This window comes from Vigna umbellata, chromosome 8 (assembly GCF_029865625.1).
Source record: "Vigna umbellata cultivar VRB3 chromosome 8, Vumbellata_1.0, whole genome shotgun sequence".
In the NCBI taxonomy this organism is placed as follows: Eukaryota; Viridiplantae; Streptophyta; class Magnoliopsida; order Fabales; family Fabaceae; genus Vigna; species Vigna umbellata.
Genome location: NC_142172.1, coordinates 5,477,540 through 5,494,015, shown reverse-complemented (window position 1 = coordinate 5,494,015; position 16,476 = coordinate 5,477,540). Strand labels below are relative to the sequence as shown.

General features: G+C 30.1%; 1 pseudogene across 1 annotated transcript; it reads left to right on the top strand.

Moving 5' to 3' along the window:
• Positions 1–7,351: 7,351 nt before the first annotated feature.
• Positions 7,352–11,226, top strand: LOC124826350 (uncharacterized; annotated as a pseudogene). Its single transcript, XR_015781425.1, has 2 exons — positions 7,352–7,823; positions 8,986–11,226. The product of XR_015781425.1 is annotated as an uncharacterized LOC124826350 (transcript).
• Positions 11,227–16,476: the final 5,250 nt, after the last annotated feature.

Below are 16,476 nucleotides of genomic sequence, written 5' to 3'. Positions count from 1 at the left end.
AAGCTTAGCCACCAACTTACTTTTTCATCAATTTATATTATATTATATTATATTATATTATATATATATATATATATATATATATATATATATATATATATATATATATATAAAAAAAATATGAGAGAAAGAGAGACAGGAATCCTATGAAATTTTATATTTTTGTTTATTTATCTTTTAACTTTTTGCTTCTTTTATATATGTTTGTGTGAACCACAACTGTGATAATGCTTAAAGGCATGCATGCTTCCCTACATTTATGCAATATGAGTTCTTTCTCTATCTCCTTCCCACAAAATAATTTAAAAAGGACAACTTTTTCATTACTTTTCTTTTCCCTTAAACCACTCTAGATCTTTCCCAACCCCACTTGGGTGCCCAAGTTTGTGTAAAAGTTAGGTTATTATTAATTTATTTTTTATAAATAAAAACTTCAATCCAAGTCATTTATTTTTTTTGTAAAACAACAACATGATCGGTTAATATCTATTGGCTTATAATGTTTATTCTTTTTGTTTGTTTGGGACAATATTTTAATGTACCGAGAGACATGATTTCCCCAATTTGTTACTATGAGAATGATCAAAATTTATATCAATAAATACATAAATAATAGAAAAAGTAACTAAGTGTAGAAATAAAATATATATGGTTCACATGAGGGTTTATGGTACGTTTGGTTGGAGAAAATGCACGGAAAAAGTTTGCCACTGAAACTTAATGGGTTAATGGGACCTATAGTCATTCCCACATTGAGTGCATGGTATGATGGAAGGTGGAACACACACCAAAGCTTTAACATGGATGAAGAGTCATTCTGTTATACCCAACATTCTAATCATTGCCATCAAGATAATCACACTAGTTTTTCAATCACCTTTTCTTTGGAAGCTTTTGGCAAATGAAATTTCATACTTATGATTAATTTGATTGTTAGAGTGAATGTCATGGAAGAGTGCCTAACTTGCATATGAATTACGAGCGAGTTAAATAATACAAGGTTAAATATATTTTTAGTTTTTCAATTTTATGTAAAAGTTAGAATTTCAAAATTTTAGGTTAAATATATTTTTAGTTTCATAAATTTAAGTAAAAATTGAAATTAATCATTTTTTAAAACTTTAATTTAATTTAGTCTTTAAGTTTATTTGACGTTTCAAACGTATTTGAAACGTTAAATAAATAATAAAATTTGATTAAAATAATTAAATTTACACATTTTTAAAGTTGAAAGACTAAATTGGGTACAAGTTTCAAAGGGACTAATTCCAATTTTTACTAAATGTTAAAGGATCAAAAACATATTTAACCCTTAAAACTTTTACTTAAGACTTAATTTAGTTCCAACAATATAAATACATAGATTTAGTCATTTTTTAACCAAATTTTGTTAAGCTTTCAAACTTGTTTCGTGATAATATTTGAGTTGTTTACATTGTTCGACATATTTTCACATCAATGTAAATTAAGAAATGCGTTTAAAACTTCAAATAAACTTAACAAAATTTTATTAAAAGTTAAGAAAAAAAAACATATTTAACTCAATTATATAAAAGTAAAGAAAAAACCTTTTGACACAAAAACGTTCCTTTAACATTGATAGTAGGGATAAAATAGTTATAAAGAAAAAGTAAATTTTTATATTAATAAAGAAAAAAAAGGTGAAGGATAATATAAAATGACTTTTGAGAATTTGTTAAGAGTCAAAATATCACTTACCTAAAAGTAATATCACTTTCAACTAAAACATAAGTTTATAGATTTTTTTTTCATGTATATTGTTTATATCACCCATCTTCACTAAATATAGATATTATGATTTTGCACTTGAACTTCATAAACAGTAACACTTCTTCTTTATGTTTCTCAAAAGATATTGAATAGTAGAAAGATTTATGAAAAAAAAAATATATTAATGATTTTTTTGAAAAATAAACTATAATTAAATAGATACTAACCCAAATAAAAGTTCAAGTTAATAACAATTTTTAAAATAATAGTAGTGTAACCATGAAGATAATTAGATATACTCTTTTAAGTTTAAAAAATAGTATAAAGCTTTTGAGTTTTCATAAATGAAAATGAAGCTTAGAAATAATAATAAAAGAAAAGCTGATAATAATCGTTTTTTAAGTTAGTGAATTGAGAAGCAGTGAATTACTAAATTTAATTATAATGTAATATTTATTGAATATTAGATTATAAAAATTATCTTCAAATATATTGAAATAATATACTTTAGATGGATCATTAGGAAGGGGAGATTTTTAATTTAAGATTCTATGAATTTTTGTAATGAGAAGTAATCTTATTTAATCTTATCAAACTATTTGAAGTCAAACTTTTTTATCAAAATTTAGTATAATGCTCATATAAATTTTAATATAAGATATTATAAAATATGTAAAATAGAATAGATTGTCTAAATATATATATATATATATATATATATATATATATATAATTAATATAGTTATCTCCAAAATTGTAAAAATAAAATGTATACAAAATAACTAAAAATAACTTAGAGTTTTAGAAAACTCTTATAAATAATAATTACAATAAATAGAAGAAAACTACTTCGTGTCATGATGATTTCATATTTCCGATGCTTAAGCCGATATCCATCATATAGCAGCGAATGGACACGTAAAAATGAATGATAATAAAAGAAGATCAAAGTATATGAGCTGATGGATAGAAGAAGTGGTGCTTATGGTGGATTCAGACTAGGTGAGGTTGCCTAATTATGGAAGGAGGCTTAAGGTCTCTCAAGCCAGTGACTTTCAAGCAGAGAAAAAGAAGTTGGAGTGAACTTAATAGCATGTCAATACTATAATCAAAATAGTCTCATACATGGTGTAGGGTGCTAATTTTAAAAGGAATTTAGCCCCTTATTCGTGCCTATTATGCATGGTTGATCATGGATCAAATGTCACATGGAAAAGCACATCTAATGGATTTAACATATGTGGAAAAGCAAAGAAAATGTGGACATTGGTTGTTGGACTCTAACGTTGGGCATACACATGGGCTGTTGGGCAATTGCCTCGCTCGGTGTGCCTAAGCACTCGTTGAGCGATCTGCTGGTTTTAAAGATAACTTAGTTTGCCATGTTCTACTTCTTTTTGGTGGCTCATCCTCTAATTCTTCTTGCATCCTCCTAATCATACCCCTTGTAATTGGTCAATTGGTTGGACTCAACTCATCATTCTTCCCTCTTGAAAAGGATTTATCCTCAAATCTATAAAATCTTCTTCAACATCAACATCATCTACAAAAGGTCGAAGGTCAAATACATTAAAAGTAGTATGTACTCCATATTTCTCAGAAAGATCTAACTGATAAACATTGTTGTTGACAATTTGGAATGGGTCATCATCACAAAGACTAAGTTTTTTCCTTTTTGGAAAATCTTCTCTTTTAAGATAAAACCAAACGAAATCCCCTCCTTTTAAGATAAACTTATTTTTTCCCTTATTGTGATATTTTTCATATCTCACATATTGTTATTGAATTTTGTTTTAACCCTCTCATTAAAATCTTTAATGAATTGTGATTTAGATATCCATTGATGAACAAAATAAAAAAAAAATAGGAAAACGTATTAAATCCAAAGATTTGAGAAGATTAAAATTATATACCACCTCAAAAAGAGATTCCAAATTCTCCACCATTTACATAAGTCTCAAAAAAGTTCTATGTGAATCATGAGTATCTTTTCAAATAAGATAAAATTTGAATTTTTCAAAGTTTATATAGAAAATTCTTTATCAAATAAATGCACGAGGGTGAATTAATGGAATACTTTGGGTAAATAAAATCCAAGCCTGCTTAAATAAAATTTCTTTTTGACCCTACATGAAAGAAAAATGTCTAAAATTTCAAATTATATTTCATCGTGAATTTAAAGAGTATTACTTTTTTCTTCATAAGTTAGTATCTTTTATTATATTGACTATAGTATACTATAGGCTTTTATTCGTTTCTATATTCCTCTTAAATATTATTACCTAGATTTAGTCCATTCTAATTAAAAAAGTTGAAATTTGAATGTCAGCGTAAAATTATCAAATTAATAAGCATACCAATATTATTTTTTAATTTACTTGATAAAGTAATTAGGGCATTTCAGGATAAATATAATTAAATCAAGTAAAAGTATTTAGAATCAATAAAATTAGATTTTTTATTTAATTGATAATGAAGATTGAATGTTATTTAAATTATAATAATATAAATCAAAATGTATATAAATTTTGCGGGCCATTAATGCTATAATTAAGAATGTATATTTATAACCGATCCTTCGGCCACGACACGCAAAGTCTTAATGAAAGCACAGAGTACTGTTTTATTTTAGCAGTTCATTTTTTATAATTATTCTTTTAATGTTTTAATGTTTCATTAATCTGATCAAATAAATTAAAATTTATGATTTAAATATGTTTTCAGAATTTTTTTTCTCAATTTACTGTGACCTAAAAAAGTTCAGTTTACGTTAACAGTGAATAAAATACTACAAAGTAATAATTAAATCATTAATATATTAAAGTTAATTTGTCTGTCATGGACCCTGCAACCACACTGTACCTTCATGTCCCAAACTTCATAAAACCCAATCGGTGAAATAAAATATGTCATTTTAAATAGATAAATAAATAAAGATTAAATAGAGAAAAAGAAAAGGTACTTATGACATCTTTTTACCAGTCACTTTTCTGTCAAAACTTTTTTTAATGAAAAAAATTGATAAAAAAATATAAAAATCATAATAAATTATTACTTTATAAAAAACATAAACCGACACAATATTTCAAAGGTTGTGTTGTGACTCTAGTTAATATGGGATCAGACATAAACCAAAACCAACTGGAACAAATAAATAAGGATAATTTATGTTATTGTAATTTTAGAAAATTATATATTATAAATAGTTAATATTTGATGACATAAATATTTAATAGCAAAAGTCCTCCATAAGTTCAACAAATTTGGACCAACACAGAAAGTAGGCCCCACCAGTGGAATCAGTGCCCTCCAAAAGGTATAAAAAAGAGGATTCACACTGGTTATTTCTTTTTTCTAAAAGTCAAAAACTGAGAAATTTCAATGGTTTAAATTAATTAATTAAATAAATTCTAGAATGGAATCTAAGGTTGAAATTTAATTACTCAAGGTATATTCACATAAGATTTTAATTGATTTCTTGATATTATTTTTTGACCTTTCAAACATCTAAAATTATAGATACTGTAAAATATCAAAATGTTCAAGATGGGGTAAAATAAAATGCGTTGGTAAAGAAAAATATTCTATACTTTATATTAATAAAAATAAATTTTAAAAGATTGAGAAAGTGATTATATGTTGAAAGAAAAATTATAAATTGAGACAAATATGTTATCAAAGAAGAAGTTACATGAAGATTAAAAATATTAAGTTGACTTGTTTTTTTAAGAAAATACAAGTGAAACTTTTATAAAATGTGGTATATAAGTCACATTAAATAAAACAACAATACCAAAAATGCGTGTATATAAAAATTGAATTAAATTTTTTATTGACAAATATTCTGTAAGAATTTATTGTTCTTATTTTACATTATAATTTATTCCTTAAGTCTATTTAAATTGTTTTAAATTTTTTATTTTAACATTTACTTTCCTCAATAATTTCTTTTCGATCAGCTTTCGTTGATGTTAAACTTGTATTTAGAATTTTCTACACAATGCATATATTCATTTTTGTTTTCTTTTATAAAATTAAGTATAAATGTAATGTTATCATAATTGAATTGTCTTATTGACATTTCTAACTTTTAATATTTTTATAAGTTTGGTAAAATACTTAACTTACTTCAAAGTTCATTCAAGTTTAATTTTTTTTCATTAGTTATTAGTCAAATAAAAATAAATAAAAAACTTATTTGTGTTTTATTTGTATTAAATGATATTTTCGATTACTGTCCTATACGAAATTTATAAAAGGACAACTCTAAATTATATTAATTTTTAATTTCACAATTCAAGAAACCCATAACAAAAGACAAACAAAAATTATTGTTTATTAGCAAAAATTTAAATGTATTAAAAATTAATAATCATGTGTGATGTGATGAATTAAATTTTGAGTGTTCATTGTATATTCACCTAGGTCTCATAAGATTGTATTCAAAGAGATATATGTAGAAAAACATTATTAATTATTTATAAAAATATAACCATTTTGATTGTTGTATCTTGAATCTTAAAAAGGCTTTGTGAAACGTGATGAACATATTGTTTTGGAAATAAAACAACTTTTTTTTTTCATAAAAAATGTGAAAGATACAAAGAAACCCACTTTTAAATTGAAAGGGAAATTCAATTAAGACGTGGCATAGTACTTAATGTCCAAAACCCTTCATTCTATAATTTTCATTAGGTTGACAATCCCACACATACTTTTGCACCACTAAATTGGAAAGTTGAATTAAAATTCATAAATCACAATTAAAGTTCATAAATCGCAATCATTTTATATTTTAATCGTTTTTATTTTAAAGTATTTATTATTATTTTAGTATATCAATAAAGACAAATTAGATATTTTTTTCTTTCTACATTTTAAATTGATTTTTAAAGACAAAATATGATATCTAAACTTCAAAAGACAATATATTAGATACACAAATTGACTCAATGACTTTGAAATCTAACTAATTAATATTTTATATTAGTTAAATTATATCTAAAACTTAATTGATTATAATTTTCTTAAAATATTTAAGTTAGGAAAAATTTCTGAAGTATTTATTTATAAATTATTACTCACAATATTTTATAAATAAACAAAATTACCTTTCTCAGTTTCTACATGTATGAATAATATTAATATAGAAACGTACAGAAGATTAATTAAAATAATATTTTTGTTTATTATACAATTCCACCTTGTTTAAGGTGAACTCGATTGTAGTATTTAGGAGGTGAAATTAACTATATGTTCTTCACATGATGAGTTGGAGTGAAGTTTTCTTTGAATTTATGTGTCATGTTGAGCTAAATATATTGATGTTAAATTGTTTTTTTTATTGAATATTACTAAAAAATGCTTAAAATAGGAAATACACTAAAAATGGAGTTGCATTTTGACCTTATTGCACTTAGGCGGTGGCACAAACTTCGGTCAACACACGAGTTAAACTGAATTTGCCTTTGACTTGAAGTAATTTGAACAATTCTCAAAATTTATCAAAAATAAGCAAAATCAGTTTTTGTTATTTCACTTTTTAGCACACAAATCGTTCAAAAGAGGAAACAGAGTATTGAAAAAGGTAGCATTTTTATAGGTTTAAAAAAATACCAATGTTTCATCATTGTTTTCTTTCTCGTTGGTGATCTTTTACAGAGCAAATTTCAGATTCCATTTTAAGGTTTTCACCAACCTACCCACCAACCAGCCATTCTCAAGTTTCTTAATGCTCCCACTGATTCCTGTTCTTTATTGTTGAATTTCTTATCACACTTTGGTAATCTCATCGTTTGTTTTATTTCGGCCGAGACCAAAAAATAATGCAAAAAAATTGAACCTTTCAATTCTCTTTCTGTCTCTCTCTGTTTCTCTCTCTTTGGATTCTGTAACAAACCAAGGCAGTGAGAAGACACGCAACCCGAATCAGAAACAACATGAGAGAAGAAAAAAAAACTTGCTTGCACGTTCTGTTCCCAGTGGTCCCATCTCCTTTCTTCTTCATCTTCTTATTCACTTTCTTTTTATTCCCTTTTTCTCTTTCTCTTTTCTTGTTCAGAGCAACCCTTTGTTTCTCAGAAAACAACAAGGTATGCTTGTTCTCCTACACCTGCCTAATAAAAATTCATCATCTTGGTCGTGTTTGTTATCCTCTAAATGCAAATGGGTCTGTTGGAAAATTTGATCTTTGGTGGATTGAAATGGGATTTCTGAACCTCCCCTGATTCGGTTTTTTTTTCTGTTGTATTGGATTGGTTTTCGTCTGGGTGCCTTTTTATATTGATTTTTAATTTTTATACAAAGAAAATTGATTTTCATCTCGTGATTCCAAAATACGGTTTCAAGATGATCGTTGATGGTGGTGGTGTGTGAAAGAAGTTTTCTTCACCATTAAGTTTTTCAATGTGTTTTTTATGATGTTTGGTTGTGACTTTTGCTGAACAAAATAAATATCTGGTGATGGTTTTGCTTTTGGATGAATATTCTGCTGCGTTTGATTTTGATTGAATTATTATGTGATTCTCAGCACCCGGGTGAATTTGGTTGCATTTGTAATTCTTCATTGATTTGCTTAGATGATTGGTTGCTCGGTTAATGTGCTTGCTTGATGAGTGTCTTCTTTTTATAAAGGATCAGTTAATGGCAGAGCTTACTGTTTCTCAATTATTACAAGTAGTCTTAGATTACCTATGTTTACAAGACATGAAAATGTGTTTCATTGAAGTTTGCTTGAGAAACAGTAGTTTGCCTGCTGGGGTATCATGATTTTTCTTTTTGGTTGTTTGATGACTTCTTTTCCTTTCTCTGTTTGTTGCTGTCTGGTTGGTTCCTGTTACATTAATAGTTTCATACATTTTATTTTACAGTGATAAAAGAGAGTGTATTGTTGTGGATCGAATGAAGAAAATCAGATTTGAAACAGTATAAAAGTTTTTTCTTTTGTGCATTTCCATTTGATGACACGGATTATAAGTTTGAATTCAAACGAGATCAGTAATTTGTGTTTTGGAAAGAATTTCTCTAAACTGAGATCGGTTTTAAAAAGCAAATTCTTTCTCTCTACAACTTTGAACAAGCATTTTCGTTCCTTTCTACCATAAGTGGTTTGTTCTTGTTTCTGAACTTAGCTATACTGAAATGTTGAATGTGCTTTTGTTTTGTATTTGCAGTTTGAATCCACCATTGCTTAACATTCTGTTCTATATGTATAAGCTGTATTTAACATTGGTTTTCTTTTTTGTTTTGTTTCAGGATTGTTGTCTGAATCTTGTTTTGCTCATTAGCTCATCTCATCTCCAAGATGGCCAATGAAAGTGGAGAATTACCAGCGACCCCAGAAGTGACTAACTCACCCGTGGTTGAAAAAAGAAGGCATTTACCTGACAAAGCTAGTTCTGGAAGCAGTGTTGAAAAGTTGTTCCTAATTATCTCAGAGCTTCAACCGGTTCTTGTCATGATTTTTGCAAATATGGGAAGAAACATGAACAAGAAATGAAGGAAAGACGCTCTATACCTTATAGAGCTAGGAGAAAACAGCTTCATCAAAGTTTAGAAGGTGGTGTTGGTGGGATAACAGCGATATCAGTTGCTAGGCTCAGTGCATCTGTAGATTCCAAGCTGACAAAGGTGTCAACAAGAAAACTGAAAGAATCAGTTGATTCTAAGATGATTTCTGATACATCAGCCACTTCTAAGGAGAAGCTGATAACAAAGTCATTTGACAGCCCAAAGGAATCAGGAAACGAAGTTATTGTGAACCAGAGAAAATTGTGGTTGGCCAAGGTTAAACCATCAGTAGTGAGGTCCCTTACATCTCCTTCAACAAAACAAGAAATTTCTTCAATGAAGGAGGTCCAATCTCCATCAAAGTCTGCTTCCAAAAAGGTTGGAACTCCATCAAAATCAACATCTAGGAAAGTGGATTCTCCATCAAAACCAACTTCTAGGAAAGTGGAAGCTCCATCAAAATCAACTTCCAAGAAGGTGGAAGTTCCATCAGAATCAATGGCCAATAAGATGGACTCTCCATTAAAACCTACTTTCAATGAGATGGGGAATCCATCAAAACCAATCTCCAAGGTCAAAACTTCATCAAAACCATCTTCCTATGCGGTGAAAACTTCACAGTTATCTTCTCTCAAAGGTAAAGAAGCAAAGTCATTTGAAAAACGTGTGCCTTCTTTAAATTTAAGCAGTGCTAGAAAGAAGCGAATATCTTCTATGAATACCTCAGATGGCAACGATGGCCAAATACATAATAAGATCAAGTTGGAAAAGGGGGCCACGTCCTCCAAAGAAGGTTCAAAAAAACTGATTGCACCTCAGAAGGCTTTGTTATCCCCCAGAGCTTCCCTCAGAAGAGTTGCAAGTGTAAATTCAAGAAAGCTGAAGAGCCTGAAAATTGCATCTAACCTTAAGCATCAGCAGACTGCCAAAAGGGTTGAGCACAAGGAAGACGACAACAACGAGGTAGAGGAAAAGACTTTGTATGTCATTAAGATGGAAAGTGAAAACAAACCTTTGCAATCTGATCAGAATGAAAACTATGATGATGAATCATACGTCCCTCAGTTGTTATCACCTAAGTCATCAATATCCTCAATTTCCAAATCCTTTTCCGAAGGAGACCAAGAGGAATCTGAATATACAACTAGTGAATATGAGCAGGATTCTTTCTCAGGAAACCATGAAGTTGAATGCATAGAAAAGGAGAAGACATTGGAAGACGAGAGGAAAAGCAAGAGCACAAAGAATGGGGTGGCATATTCCAAAAACAAGGACAACAAAATGGTAAAATTGAAGTTCAGAAGGGGAAAAGTGGTTGAAAATCAAACTGAAATAAGTAGTCCAAGGAGGATTAAGTTTCGGAGAGCAAAAGGGTTGGGTGGGAGGGTCAATGTTAAGGTTGACACCCGGAAAAGCTTTGAAAGACACGAAACCTGTGCTGACAGCAATGATGTTGCAACTGCTCCAGAGAAGGTTATTTTAAGACATCTAGATATGCAGGACAAGAAAGATGCACAGGGACTATTCAATAATGTAATTGAGGAAACAGCAAGTAAACTAGCCGAAACTCGTAAGAGCAAGGTTAAAGCATTGGTTGGTGCCTTTGAAACTGTGATCTCTCTTCAAGAGAAAAAACCTTCTGCAAACACACTCAGCTGACAAAATCTGGAGTAGACATTATCTAGCTTTTTCACTTGTTTTGTAAAGAAATGATAGGAAAATAAACCTTAGCTTTGGGAGTAGTTATTGTGAGGCCTACAAGCTGAAGGTACTGCAGAAAGTAGAGGTAGATTTGCCTTGAATTGTCTTTAGAAACTCTGCATGTAGAGTTTGAAGGGGGTTTTTTGTGTTGTCAAACTTACCTTAACTTGCATCATATACTTTTTGTTTCATTCTGCTTTGGAAATCCATACCTGTTGTGAATGATTTGTATCTTCTAATTTTGAATAAAATATCAGACAGTGATGCCAGTGGCTTGTATTTTTAGCCTGGAAAGCTAACTTGCTTTGAACTTGTGAAAATTTCTGTTACTTCTTTGATGTTGTTCATATCAAAGTAAGAGTTGTCAGTATTGTACATTTGTTTTTTGTAAAACAATTATCTCTTAAATCTGCTGTTATCATCTAGTTAACTAATTATTATGTGAATTTGATACATTTTCTGTTCATTCTTGTTTCTTATTAAGTAAATTCTGCTGTCTAATAAATTACCAACATGGAGAAAATATGGTGATTCTGTTTGTGCCTGAATGAAGTTGCTATCATTGTCTTTGTGCACATTGGCATCTTTTTACCATCACTTTGATAATTTTGTTTCCCACAAAAGAAAGTGATTCTCCACCACCTAAAACTGGAAAAAAGTCTATCACCTACGATTCCTGTTGTGTGTATGAGACATTATTCTAACTTAGGAAGCAGCTACGGTGTTGTAAAACAGATCATGGTTGGAATATTATTTTTTTCAGAAAGAGAGCCTCAAATTCAAGGTTATGTCTGAATAATCTTTTCTAAGAAATTTTAGTAGAGAAAATTAAAAAGAAAAGATTAACTTTTTTTTTAAATCTTTATTAAAATGAACTTTAAAAAAAAAACATTCTTATAGAAACGCGGTTACAGAAAATAAAATATAGCATTGATATCAACTATCTACTAATTTTTGCTCATTGCTTGAAGATTTAGCTAATCATGTCCATTTTAAAATTGGTTGACTATTGAATCCTAGGTAGGGCTTTCTTTTTTATGTGTTTATGTTCATAGAAACCTTTAGCTTAAATTGTCGGTTAACCCCAAAATAAACTATCTTAAATAATGGATGGCTTGTATATTCATACATACTTTGATATTAAATTATCTAATGGAAAAAAATTGTTTAATAATGGTAAAAATTGATTCTCATCTCTTTGTGTATTCCATATCTCTATTGAACAAGAAGTTTATTTCTAATAACAAATAACCTTTTAGTACTAAGTTTAATTTTTTATTAGCATGATTTCCATGTAATTGACAATTTAGAAAATATATTAATATTTCTTCTTCAAAATTTACTATCTAATTATTGGCTTTTCTATATAAATATTATATAACATTTTACAGTTGTGGAAGTGAAGTTTATAGTTGAAGCTTCATATTGCTTTTGAAGGAAAAAGTGGGGTTTTAGGCAGTGAAATTGTGGAAAAAGGATTGTAAACTGGTTTGAGGCATTTGAGATTTGTTATGAGATGTTTTATGACTTGTTTAAGCATTGAAATTAGGAAATCTGGTGTAAGAGTGTTGGTGGTTGATAGGTAGAGTTTAGATTGATTTAGAACTAGTTTTTGGGGGTTTAGACTAGTGAGAATTTGAATTATGAGTTTTGTTCTTAAATGGTCTTTTTGGAGGATGTTAGTAAGTCATTTGGGACTTGTTGGAGTCTCTAAGTTGTTTAAAAATAAGCTATAAATGGTAGAATTCAATTTGGGTCTTTAAAGTGAGATTTTGGTAAGTTATGGAGTAGAACCTTGTAGTAGTCACTTAAAAATGAGTTGAGGATGGTTTGTATGAAGTTGTCTAAGTTTAATTGATGGTATAATACAATTTAAGAGTGTTAGAAGTTGGAAAAGGTGCATAAAATAGGTCAGAAGTGGTTGAGATGCGCAAATTCTGCAGTTTTGGTGTTGCAGAATTATGCAGTCTCGCTGAGCGAACAAACTTGGTGCACTAAGCGAATGGGCTTTAACTGAGCGAACAGATTTGGTGCGCTGAGCAAGAGGGAGTGAGCAGAACCCACTGTTTCTATTTTCGCACAACGAGTTTGGTGCGTTGAGCGACTAGTCCAGAACCTGTTTTGAGTATTTCTTTCTTTATTTTATGATAACTTTAAGCTATGTTTTGATTTTGAGGATAATGTAGAAATATCTATAGTATTCTATGATGGTTTATTCTTAAAGTTATGTATGTTTTTTATGTATGATAAAAAATGATATATGTTGGTATTCAATGTAAAAGTAAAGTGTCATATGTACATGGTTTCAAAGGTGTTCAAAGTTATGTGTAAAACCCCAGAAAATGGTGTTTTAGAAGTGGTGGTAGTCAAAAAATAGTGAGACTCGATTATTTTAATATTAAACAGTTTTATTATAAATAATTTTGTTATAAACGAGTTTCATTATTTTAAAATGTACTATCTCTCTAGAAACCACTTTTCTAGAGTTCTCTAACTTCTCTCTAAGAGTTCTTGATCTCAAGTCATCTATTTGACGATCAGGAGGTGCCTAGACGATCACAGCGTCAAGATCTACAACCTCAACCGATCAATTTGTTGTTTAGAGCAAGCAAGTTAGAAACCCATTTCTTTGGTATTTTAGGGTTCTTGATTCGGTAAAGTTTTTCTGTTTTTGCATGGATTAAGCACTCTTTTCTTAAATTCTTGGTTCCTTTGTGATTCTAAAGATGGTCTCCAATCACCAGCCGGTGGTTTGTAGGTTTTCTAGAAGTTCCTTGTGCCGTAAGAAATCTGTGGAGTGTTTAGAGATTTTGGAGCTGTTGAGTCGAGGTAAGAGAAGCTAGATAATTACTTTCAATTGAAGTATGTGGTGTAAGTTTGATAGTATATGAGTATTAAACTGTTTGAATGAAAATGTTGTTTGTTGTTAGTGATAATTGAGTTAATTGGGTAATATTGATGTTTTGTGTGATGATGTATGTTGTACAATTGTTTGAATCTGTGTGTATGCGTGTTTGAGATGTGAAAATTGTGTTGAGGAAGTGTTTGATGCGGATTGTATGGTTGGAAGAAAAAGGGTAATCTTAGTTGTAGGTTAATTGGTTCAAATTGGAGATTTTGATAAGGAAATAGTGAGAAATGGTTGGTGTATTTTTTTGCTGCAGTTGGTCTTAGTTAGGAGTTGTTTTGGATCATAATTAAGTGTCAAAGTAGGAGGAAATCGGTTATAAGAGGCTATGAGGTTGTGTAGACATAGTTTACATTAGTCTAGGACTTATTATAGGAAGTAGAGTAGTGAAAATGAGAATTAGGGGTTAGAGGTTCAAATGGTCAGTTGTAATAGCTTAGTCAAGTCATTTGTGACTTGTGAGAACTACTCATTTGATAAAAAATGTGACAAAAGTGGTAGATTGGGATTTAAGTCTATAAGTTGGTGTTTTGGAGGTTTTGAAGTGGAATAGGATTAGAAAACTCTTTAGATTGATGTTAGTAAGGTTTCGGAACACTTGTTCAAGTCTAATTAGGTGTATAACACAATATAGGAAGGTTAGAAGTTGGGAGAATTATATCAAATTAGTCTAGGGCAGTTTGGGGTGATAATTCTGCAGTTTTTCTACTGCGGAATTATGTAGACTCGTTGAGCGAGTGGATTCGCTCAGCGAGATGTCAAAAGTTTGGTTTGCTGTTTGAGGACTTTCGCTAGGCGAATGGTGTGCGCTGAGCGAATTTCATAGGTCTGAGAGCACTGTTAGTTTTATTCGCTGAACGAATCCATTCGCTCAGCGAGTGGTGTTAGAGGTGGGTTTTTGTCTGAGGACTTTAGCTTAGCGAATGGTATGTGCTGAGCGAAAATATCATATTTTCAATTAAGTTTTTATGTTTTCTTAAAGTGTGTACAATGTATGTGAATGTTTGAATGATTAGTTTCTACTACTTGTTGTGGAGTATGAATTGGAATTGTAATATGAATTGAAATACATAATGTTTGATTCTTGAGGTTAAGTATGTATTGAAAGTATGGTTGATGGACGTAATTCCATGATCCTCACGGAGAGGTTACATGATGGTGCCATGTGTTGTGATTTAAAGTGAAAGTATGTGGTTTCAAAGGAAGTTCCAAAGTGAATACTCTCGGTGTGGTTCAAGTGTTTTAAAATGAATACAAGGAGCTCAATATTAGGGGTTATCCTAACACCCTAATGATATCTCATTCTCAAATCGAGAGGATTGATACATGTGGTGAAAGTAGTTGGAGGTCCTAGTGTAGGCGCTACTTGGAGGCCTATTATGTGGTAACTGATTAACCTTGTGTTTGTGGTAGGGTGAAACCCATGGCAATGGCTTTGCAAAGCAGTAGAGGCCATCACAAGTGCACAACCCGCCATAGCTCGGTATTCATTCTAAGTCCAGACAGTCAGTTTAGGTCTTTGCATGTTAAGATGTTTGGATTGGATTAAATTACATATGATTCTTAGGTGAAATGCTTTAAACTTATGATGTATTTTTTTTGTATCTAGCTTACATTTGTTTTTCTGTTGTTTGTCTTTGTATGTTGTTTCTCTTTTTGCGATGATCACCTAATGGTGTGAGCTTAGGGATTCACCTTTTCAGTTGTTCCAACTAGAGGTGAGGGAATAGCTGATGAGTTATTAGATAGATCTACAAAAGTAGATCTCTTCTTTGAAGGAGGTTTGTTTTACTTAGTCATTCTTTTAGCATCTATGTAACGTTTCATTTTGGTAGTTTTATACTATTAAAGTGAGATGTTACATTATGTGTTGTGATTCAAAGTGAAAGTATGTGGTTTCAAAGTTGTGGAAGAAAGCTCCAAAGAGGAGTTTCTTAGTAGTGGTTTCAAGTGTTGTAAGTATGAATATGGGAAACCCAGTCTTGGAGTTCATCCTAACATTCTAATGGTCACTTATTCTCAAGCAAAGAAGGGTAAGGTATGTCGTGAGAATAGTAGGAGGTCCTAGCCTAGGGGCTTTACCTTGGCCTAAGGTGAGTGATAACGGATGAACCTTGTGTGGTAACTTGGGGTGAGCGAGTTGTTTCACCACAACAAGTGCATGAACTGCCATAGCTACATATTCATACTAATCTAGATGGTCAAGTCAAAGGGTGGTTGTCATGCATAAATTGTTTGGTTGATTTGGTGTGAGATGTGTACCTTTAAGTAAAATGTTTAATATGTTTTTATATACTATAATTTTTTTTGTATCACTAGCTTACCCTTGCTTTTGTCTTTGTTGTTTGTGTGTATTTTATCTTTTGTAATGATTACCATAAAATGGTGTGAGCTTAGGGAGGACACATTTTCTGTCGTTTTAGCATGTGGTTAAGAATAAAATAGCATATTAGATATAGTTTTGTTCATAAGTATAAAATCTTCTTCATTTGTTTTAGAGTCCAAGTCTACAAGAAAGAAAAAGATGACTAATGTCAGTTTTATTCTGGGTAGGTTATTTGAGAGAAATAAAAAAAACAGTTTTTACCTAATTAAAATAAAATTTTGAACATTTAAAATTTATTAAT